This window comes from Meleagris gallopavo, chromosome 2 (genome assembly GCF_000146605.3).
Source record: "Meleagris gallopavo isolate NT-WF06-2002-E0010 breed Aviagen turkey brand Nicholas breeding stock chromosome 2, Turkey_5.1, whole genome shotgun sequence".
NCBI lineage: Eukaryota > Metazoa > Chordata > Aves > Galliformes > Phasianidae > Meleagris > Meleagris gallopavo.
The window spans coordinates 13453858-13464068 of NC_015012.2; positions in this window are offsets into that span (position 1 = coordinate 13453858).

The following is a 10211-nucleotide window of genomic DNA, read 5'->3' on the forward strand; positions in this document are numbered from 1 at the left end:
CTGAAAAAAAGCACAAAAAAACAACAGGAGAAGAGGTCAAGGAATATGTTTGCAACCTTGTTCACATCACCTAAGAGCTTGTGGCATATAGCAGACAATCTTGTTTCAGTCTGACTACCAGCCACCATGAGAATTTGTTTGCAGCTCAGCTAACACTTCAGCCAGCTTGAATGACAGCTAGTTACCTTACCAGGAAAAGTGAGACCTCTTAGGACTATCCATGAATTAAGACAGCATTCCAGGATTTCACACAAATATTTAAGTTACCAGTGACCAGAGGAAGCAAAGACAGATACATTTCAGCCACACAGCTAAGATAGTCTTAATTCTTCTCAAATATTTAAAAAGCGCTAAAAGCATTAGTGTTTGACCTTTGATTATCAGGACATGGAACATGTTCTCAGCGACTGATAGCACGGATGAAGTGTACTGACAACTGTCACATCCCATTCCTGCCCCGGAGTCATGCCTGCTCATTTTACATAGCCAAATTTCTTCACCCTCACATCAATGAGTAAGCTTTGTCTGCCCTCCAAAGGTTGTCCGCTCAGTCCTCAACTCACTCTACTATTTTAAGTTGGAAACTTAAGCAGGCTCAGAACACTCACCTACCACAACCTAGCACTCAATTTGAAGGTATCAATTTGCAATGATCTATCTTTTTATCCATATCCCTTCCTGTTGGAGAGGCACTGATTCCTTACAGTTAATCAGTTTCAGTATCTTCAGATACAAAGCAAGCACTGTAGGGTGCAGGATGGTGTGTCTGTGAAGAACAAGTTACACTGACTCCTTTATGTGCACGGGAACTAAGCTCAGGCTCAGGGCACTGCTTTTCCTTCATGTCTGTGATTCACGTAAAAGCAAATCAGGAGTGGCCAGGATATGCCTTAACTATACAGAATGGAGACTTTCACCTTCTTATTTCATTCACCTCTGAGCACTATAAGGCCACAGATCTACGTTATTTTGTAGGCAGGTACACAGACACCAATTCATTTTCAGAAGATAACCTTCCGGCATTTACACACACACAACAAACAAAAGGTTAACACACTGAAGTGGTATGAGTGACACTAAGTCAACAACCCTCATGGTTTTACATGCAAACCACAAGCAGCCTTTCCAGAAAAAGCAGAGCCTGTTTCAGAAACACATCCTATAGCTGAATTCTGTAAGCACATTAGGCAAATGTAGAGTAAGCTGTGGTAACTGGAGTACTTAACCAGCAATGGATAATCAGTGATCAAAATCAGCAACAACTGCCGTAGCCAGGAAGTACTGCACATTCTGGGCTTTAAAGTATGGTTGTTAGAATGACACTCAAGTGTTAGCAGCATATCTGGGCTACAGTTAGCTCTAAAAATAAAAATGAAGTCAACCTAGGTCATTATTCTGTGGTCACCTTACAAAGCCTGTCCGCAAGCTACAGACCTATAACAAATGTTATTTCTCAACGTCAACAGCACTTAACCAATGGTTCAATGCTGCATAATGCACTTTCTAAACTTGAAAGCTGCCTGTCAGTTAAGGAGATGTATCCTGTGGACAGGATGGTCTATTTCTTCACACCTACAGCATTTCTCACACACTTTGTCCTCCAGATCCTTCCCCAAAAACCCAGCCTTCCTTTGGACACTCTCCGGCAGTTTTATGTCCTTCTTACACTGCAGCATAGAGGGAACAGTCCCTCCCTGCACCCCATGGCAGCGCTGGGCCCGGTGCCCCCAAGGCACACTGCTGGCTCACATTCAACCTGCCATCAGACAGAGCCCCGGCTCCCTTCACACAGGGCTGCCCTCCAGCCTCCAATTTCCTAGACCATACATACACAAATCATCTTCCAAAGTAATTCCTCCAACTTATTTCCATGGAAATGGCAATGGATACAAAGAGCACAATGACCCTACTTGATAGAGCAAATTCTCAGCTACAGAACTCTGCTTTTCAACATAATCATCAGCATGAGCTCTGCATTTTCACCAGCAGTGAACAAGAGCCTGTGTGCTTCACCTGTGAACATCTGCATGGTCTCTGACGTCGTAGGCCAACATAATAAAACAGGAGGCATAACTTTCAGAGCAACCCTCATACATCCAGGACTGCCCCATCCCAGTTGCAGAATCCAGCACTCTCCAAGGACATTCACTGACACAGAGGCTAAGGAGGAGGAGCACGTTTTCAAAAGTGAGCCCATACTCTCTTTTCTTAAACAGGTTTGCACCTCTAAGCCATCTTCTTCCAGCTCCTCATCTTTTGAGCACCAAGCACTAGCCTTTCACAAAGCAAAGTCAGGAAAAGGCAGAGGAGGAAAAAAATTTATACTGCAATGATTGCTCCTTCAGCACTAGGCATCAGGAGAAGGAACATTCACCTCTTGTCAAGAGCTACGCAGCTAAGTACAACAAAAACTGAACTGATACTGGAGACATTTTCCACAATTGGAAGAAGTCCCAGCATATCTAGTTTTGTAGATCCCTCATTTAGCAGGGCACATGGGTTAATTATCCTGAAAATGACACAGAAAACAGACACTAATGAAGTTATTGCAGCCAGAATGAGAAAGATGAAAAAAACCACGTGTTAGATAATCAAGGGGAAAAAAAAAAAAGACTTCACATAAAAAATAGCTAAGAATTATTAGAATTTTTTTTTTCTCCCACAGAAAAGCAATAAGCACAAGTAAAAACAAGAAATATAAAAACTGGAAGCATGTACTTACAAGGCAGAAGTCTGATATGTAACCCCAACAGTATACACAGATTGATACCTAGTGTAGGCTGAAGGGATTCTTTCCTTACACTAAGCTCTATTCATGCTATTACTAAATCAAGAAAAACAGCATAAGCAAGCTTTATCAAAGTGATTTAAAGGAGTCATTTCAAGCTGAATTGGTTCCAGCATAGATAGTCTGCATTACACTTGACTTGTCTCCTGAAGATTCATTATCTGGAACTGGCAGAGGAGACACTTTTCTGTATGCATACACACAAGTCATCACATCTGCACAAGTTGTCAGAGCGCCTGCAAAGCTATATCAAAGGGAGCTGACAAATGCCAATCAAGAGCTATTCTCCCAGTGTAGGCTGTGTCACAGTTTCCCAGTTTCTATGGAAAGCACTCACACCTACAAGCAGCATGTGACTGAGGAGACTAGAACAAAGTCATCCACAGACACCAGACAAGACCCACAGAGGGCCAGAGAGAAGGCAGAGGGGCTGATATGGGTTAGATACCACACTGATAGATAAATAGCTTCCTGACATCACATGAGACTTTGAACCCTCTTGTAATGCCACACAACTAAACCATGTAATAAAGCAAATTGCCCGAGATGCTCCTGTGTGCAACACCCACCCACCTAGCAAGCCACTTTCCTTCAACGAAAAGCACCATTTCTTTCCTTTATCAGCATGCCAACTACTGGACTGCAAGATTAGCAAGTATAACATGACACTAAGTACAGTGACAAACAGCCTCACAACAGAGAGCTAACTAACAAATGCTGGTTTCAAAACATTTCTCCATCTGTCTCCCTTCTCTTCCCCACACTAGCAAGTGCCCTACAAACCTACAGGCTGGTCTGACTCCTAGACTTTTTTCCTCCCGTAATCCTAAACGGCCAAAAATCTTATTCATATCTATACATACAAACGCTTAAGACAAAAATTAAACCCAAGAAGATTTCTAGTTGTACAGAAATACACCAAAATATTTTTTGAAAGTCTGCTTCCAAAAATACAGCTCTCTCAATGTAAGGGAATTAATTCTCTGCCATCAACAGTATGTTACCCACACAAAACGGAAACTCATCCACCGTCAATTCAAACAAACTCCACACATACACACTGCTATGCAGCAGTTTTGCAGTAGCCCACATTTCCCTCAGGTCTCCACAAAATTTTAACCGCCTTCTTTATCTCCAACTTCTCTTTTAAACAAATTATAGTAAGGCAGACAACAATTACATGCTCATGAAGAAAATGATTTAAACAGTCTCTGTGTGTTCTGCCACTTCATTATTTCCATTACTGCAATCACTGCTATCTTAGTTGTATCTACACAAGGGCTGTAATCCTGGTATCAGTGATAAAACCACATCGTGAACACCAGACTGACTGTGGTACCAGTATGAAACAAATAACCAAAAAACACAACTAAATTCCCACAACCACAAGGTACAGATCCCACAAAACAAGATATAGATCACCAGCTAATCAGCACATTTGTTACGTGGCCACAGATCTATCAGTAGACTGTAACTTCAAAAGAAGTATTCATTAAGCTTTTCTGTAATTTATCCTATTTCCAGATTCTTCCATTTCTTTTCATGTGTTGCCATAACAGCCCTTTCAAGTGATCCTGTCGTTCACAGTCTTTTTCCGTTCCATCACAGACCTCCCCACCAACCCCCTTTATACCAGATTTCCAGGTCTCTGCTTGGACAGATTTTCAGTAGCTAGATTCCTTGGGTCGCAGCTGACACAGTTTTCAACCATACTGGGCACAGAGAAAACAGCATTTTAAGAGGAGGTTGCCATCATCCTCATCATCCCTTAAACTGAGCTGAAGACCTATTCTGCTTCATTTTCATTCTTCCTGCTCTCCATATCTCGTACACACTTCAGGTCCAAATTTGTTCCAAGATCCAACCTATTACAGAACCAAGGGCTCCTATATTTGCCTCCTGACACATAGCTTTGTCTCAAGCCTCCTTAAGCTGAGTTCTTCCAAGTCTCTGAAAGAGCTTTTAAAACTACTCTTGTACAAGAGAATTTGCCAATGCAATTCAGACAAACGCCTACAAAAAGCAGGCAGAATTTGCTTACTCTTTAATCACTGTAACAGCAATACGTACACTGATAGAATTGGCTGCTTGGCAGACAAACATATCTTTCCACTAAAATTCAGAAAGCTTCACAGTCATTTATGGCAAAAGACAGCTACTTCAAAATCCAGCATGAACAATTTTCCCCATAAATGGCTTGATACACAATGTAAGAGTGAAAAAAATAATAATAATAAAACACTTGAATACTTAGAAGTAAGCACAGCCTGCCTTATTTTAGGCACAGACGTCGATGCAAAGCGAATGCTCCGGTCCAACTGCTCTATTTACTTCTTTCTGGATGCTGTCTGGGGTCATGCAAAGGCACAGTTGCAGCCACATGCCCGGAATGTGCAGCAGCTCTTTCTACCACGATCATGATCTAGAAATAATTCACTCACAATTAAGATCCTAGGAAGGGAGTGCACTCCCTCATTACAGGCCAACTTTCCTCTACTTCCCTCCATACATCTTAACACACCAATACATTCTGTCCCAGGCACAAGCTGTTCCCCACTACACTGGGGCAGTTTTGTCTCTGATTTTAAGGCCACCGCTCGCTAGCTTTTCCCCAAGACTGAGCTCTGCCACTGTTCCTAGGTGATAAGTACATGCAAGGAGGAGACAAATTAAAGCTGTTTTACTTCACTGGCCTTTGACTGGAATTATGAGGCTGACTTTTTTCCAATCCTCGCTTCACCCAACACCGACGGCAAAGAAGTCCTTGCAGTCCATCCTCCTCCAGGAACTGAAGTGGCACAAACAAAAGCAGCAGACTATTCACTAGCTGTTCTTAGAGGAATGGATCAAAAGCTCTGTTGTGCTACCACCTAATTTAATTTCACAAATAATTACATTAATCCTCATTGATCCTGTGGGGGACTACTGTAGCCCATCTGCCAGTTCGCAGAGCTGACAAGTTCTGAGGCATCCCTCGTATCAGTGCCACCATGAAGTATCCCTTCAAAAACAATGTTTTCCCACAACACCCACCATTTGTAAGATTTGTAACTTGTAGTATTTATAAAAATGTTACACTAAAGCTCTGCTGACCAAATCCAGATGTTTGTACTCTCTCAGAGCCAGACAGAAGTTATCACCAAAGCTCAGCTCCCTGCTGGATGCCATCAGGATGCTGCACAGCCCCCTAGCATGATGCTCTGCACAAGTAATCAACAAGGTTGCCTACTGATTCGGGTTGTTTGGGTTCTCCCCCTCCCCTTCGATATGCTCTCATATTGTAATTGCCTTTATTTCAAGTTTTAACTTTCTTAAAGCACACAGAATCCAATATGGAAACTGGAAACCAATACAAAAGCTATGTTTCACAAACAAGTGAGATTCCTTTAGACTCAAATACATCATTACTTAAGATCATATTCTTGAGAAAATAGAAGTTTTTCCTCTCTCACTGAAAGGCACAACACTCTTCACTAGTAGGTCTCAGAGAGCTACACAAAGGAGATTAATTTGAAAGTTCTCTATTTTAGAAAATAACAGGTAATTTACCCAAAGTCACACAGCACCTCAGTGCTGGAGCTCGGAAGAGAATCCCTGTTCTGAGCACGACAATTCTTATAGTATAACTCCCCAGAAATGCAGAAAAAAACCCTCAGATTCATGACCAGTTTGTCAAGTATCTTACTGGTACATTGTTAACAGACATATTTAAAGGATTAAATGATGCACCAGCAAAGGTTTTCAGGCAAAAACTTTTTAATTATAGCTTACTGGAAAACTATCTACATCCTGTAACTTTATTGTAAATCTATCTCCCTATGTGCGAGATGACCTTTTTCTAATAAGCCTTTTTGGAGAGAGAGAGAGAGAACTGTGCATGTTATGTCTCAAGTCACTACTTTAAGAAGTCAGGAATAGGCATTCCACACATGCACCTTCAGGTGGTACAGATGCCTTCTCTGTGTGCACAGTGATCATAACCCCTCCGTTATCATTGTGAACAGCAGGTCAAACACCACAGCCTCCCACTATTGATTCTGGAGGTGTGCTTATCTATACAGATCCCATGCCTTTCAACCTTGCCCTGGAAACTAGGGTTATGATCAAATTTAGAAACTTACACGACGGGCTATTCATAGACCCCTTAGCTCACATAGTTAGGGCACTGGTAATGCTTCTCCTACTGGCTGTGTCAGAACCTCTCTGTAAGAAGAATATAGGATGCAACAAGAGGTCTGTAGGCAAAAGAGAATGCTTTAAGAAAAAACAAATTTATCTCATTTTCACCAAAAAAGAGGGGCTTATTGGGAAAGTGAAAAATCAAAGGCAGTTATGGCTGCAGTGACTATGAAACGATGGAGTTCAAGATCATTAGAACAGCAAGGAGGATGCACAGCAAGCTCACTACCCTACACTTCAGAAGAGACTTTGGTCTTCTCCACAGATCTGCTTGGTAGAGTTTCATAGGATAGGGCTCTGGAAGGAAGAGGGGCCCCTGACAGCTGGTTGATATTCAAGGATCACCACTTCCCAGCTCAAAAGCAATTCATACCAACAAAAAGGACAACGGGTAAAATTGTCAGGAGACCTGGCAACAAAAAGGAAGCCTACAGTGGAAGCAAGGACAGTAATCTGGGAGAAATACAGAGATGGTCAAAGAACTCAGGGATGGAGTTAGGAATGTTACAGCCCAAATGGAATTGAAACTGGGCAGGGATGCTAAGGGCAACAAGAAGGGCTTCTACAAGTACATCAATTACAAGAGTAAGACTAGGGAAAATGCGGATCCTCTCCTGAGGGAAACAGGAGACCTGGTCACACAGGACAGTGGAAAAGCTTCTTTCTATGCCTTGGCAAGACCGGCATTCAGAAATCACAGGTCCCAGAGGCCAGACAGAAAGGCTGGAGCAAGGAAAATGGACCCTTGGTGAAAGATGATCATGTGAGGGAATACTTGAACAAACTGGACATCCAGAAGCCCTTTGGTGCTGATGGGATCCACTCACGAATCTATGGTCAATTATGTCAACAGGGAGAAGTGCCTAAAGACTGGAGGAAAGCAAATGTTAGTCCTATCTTCAAGAAGGATGATCCAGGGAACGACAGGCTGGTCAGCCTCACCTTGATCCCAAAGAAGGTGATGAAACCATTTCCAAGTGCATGACGGGAAATCACCAGACATAGTCAGCAGGAGTTCACCAAGGGAAAGTCATGCTTGACCAACCTGGTATGCTTCTACAACAAAATGCCCAACCTGATGGATGAGGGGAGAGCAGTGGATATAGTCTTCCTGGCCCTCAGGAACCTCATGGTGTTCAACAAGGAGAAGTTCAAAGTACTGCACCTGGAAAAGAACAATGCCTAGGGCCATCCAGCTGGAAAGCATCTCTGCATTAAAGAGCCTGGGGGTCCTAGCGGACACCAAGTTGAATATGAGTCAGCAACATGCACTTGCTGCTAAGAAGGCTGATGGTATAATTGGCTGCATTAGGCAAAGTCTTGCCAGGAAGGCAGAAGAGGCAATCCATCCCTTCTATTCAGCATTTGTGAAGCTGCATACGGAGTGCTGAGCCCAGTTCTGGGCACTCCAGTACAAAAGAAACATAGACATATTGCACAGGAAGAGTCCAACAGAGAGCTTCTAAGAGGAGACAAAGTAGGAACTGTTCATTCTAGAGGAGGCTGAACAGAGATCTTATCAGTGTGTACAAACACCTGATATATGTGTGCAAAGAGGATGGAGCCAGGCTCTTTTCAGCTGTGCTCAGTGCCAGGACTGGAAGCAGTGGTTACAAACTGAAAAACAAAGGGTTCCATCACAAAGCACTTCAGGAGTTCACAGAAAGGAAGAATCATTTTACTTGCAGCCTACTATCCAATCTTTCCTAGTCCCGATCACTAAGCACTTGGACTGTATCAGACTGAAATGAGGATTTAATACTCCCAAATGGCATAATTCAGATAGCAGAAGAGCTATGACGTTTCAGAATACTACATTAAGCCCTTTTACAGTACATTTGCTCAGCACATCAAAAAAGCATGGTATATGGCTGGTTAAAAAGGAGACCTGAATGACAACAAAGAAGCTACATGAAGATCTAATCCACATACATAGAAAGAAAAAAACAAAACAACAGAGGATAAACTGTAGAGGCAGAACACAGTAAGAGAACTTCATAAGCAAAAGATACTACCTGCACAACATAGAACAGCCCTGCGACCACATCTAGTTCTACCTCCTATGCTGAGAAGCGCTTCAAACACTTCAGGTACACAAGAACTGGGAATTTTAGATCTTTGCTTTAGCTCCACACATCTCTGCTGACTGACAAAACACAAATGCCTGACAAACAAGGCGCGAAAAAACAGTCCCCCACTTGCCTGTAAAAGGACTGTTGGAAGACTGGATGCCAAAACAAGTTCTGTTCTTGCTGCACAGATTCAATACGAGCTATTATTAACCTGCTCTAAATATCACAAATGAAACAAGCAGAGTTGCATTACACAGCACAGAATTCTCCTTGACCGCAACAAAACAAGGTGATGAGCACTCAGACAGTAAACACGTCAGGGAATTCTCTACATCTGACCTTTTCTTCTACTTATCACACCACTTTATTTTGGACAGGGAGATGCCTTCAAAGCACAGCCAGCAGCCTATTTTTTTTTCTCCTCTTGATTAAGACTGGAAAACATGCTACTGTTTATTTTAAGCATATCTTGCTCAAGGTTACTAAGGTCATTGCTAACAGAAGAAGTGTTTACAAAAGGAAGAAATAAGTCCTGGGGGGTAAGAGCGAGCAGATCCACAAGCACACGAGCCACTGCTGAACTTTTCCTTCTATCTATGCAAAAGTGAGAGACAAAGTACTCATGACACGGAGGAAAAATGCAAGAGCCCCAATGCTCTGCTGAGGTGACGGATCTGCTTACAGCATTTAGCTCCAAGCAATTCCCGAGCCCCTTCTGAAGCCTCTCAACGACCTGCTGCTGACTTTGACCACAATCTTCCCGCACCCGGTGCTGAGAATCATTTTCCATACGCTCAGAGCACACAGCCCAGCTCAGCGGAGCAGTCCAAAGACAAGCGGCTCGAGAGATAAAGCTCAGTAGTTGACAGGTTCAATCCTTACAGAAAATGAAGGAGTCGGGTTATTAAAAGAAGAACCTTTCACACCTTTTCCTTGTGTCTGTGCTGAAGCACTGGGTAAAGGCACAATGAGATATAACTTCGTTATTCTTACGAAGCCCTCCTAACTCGTTTACTTTCCCTCCAAGCGCGGCACAGAGTTCAGGCTCCGTCCCCCGAGGCACCGCGCCGCTCCCACCTCCATTCCCGCTGGATGCGGCAGAAACGCGGCGGCTCTCAGCAGCAACAGCCCTCCCACACGGCGGGCATTCCTGCACGCGCTGGAACGGCCGG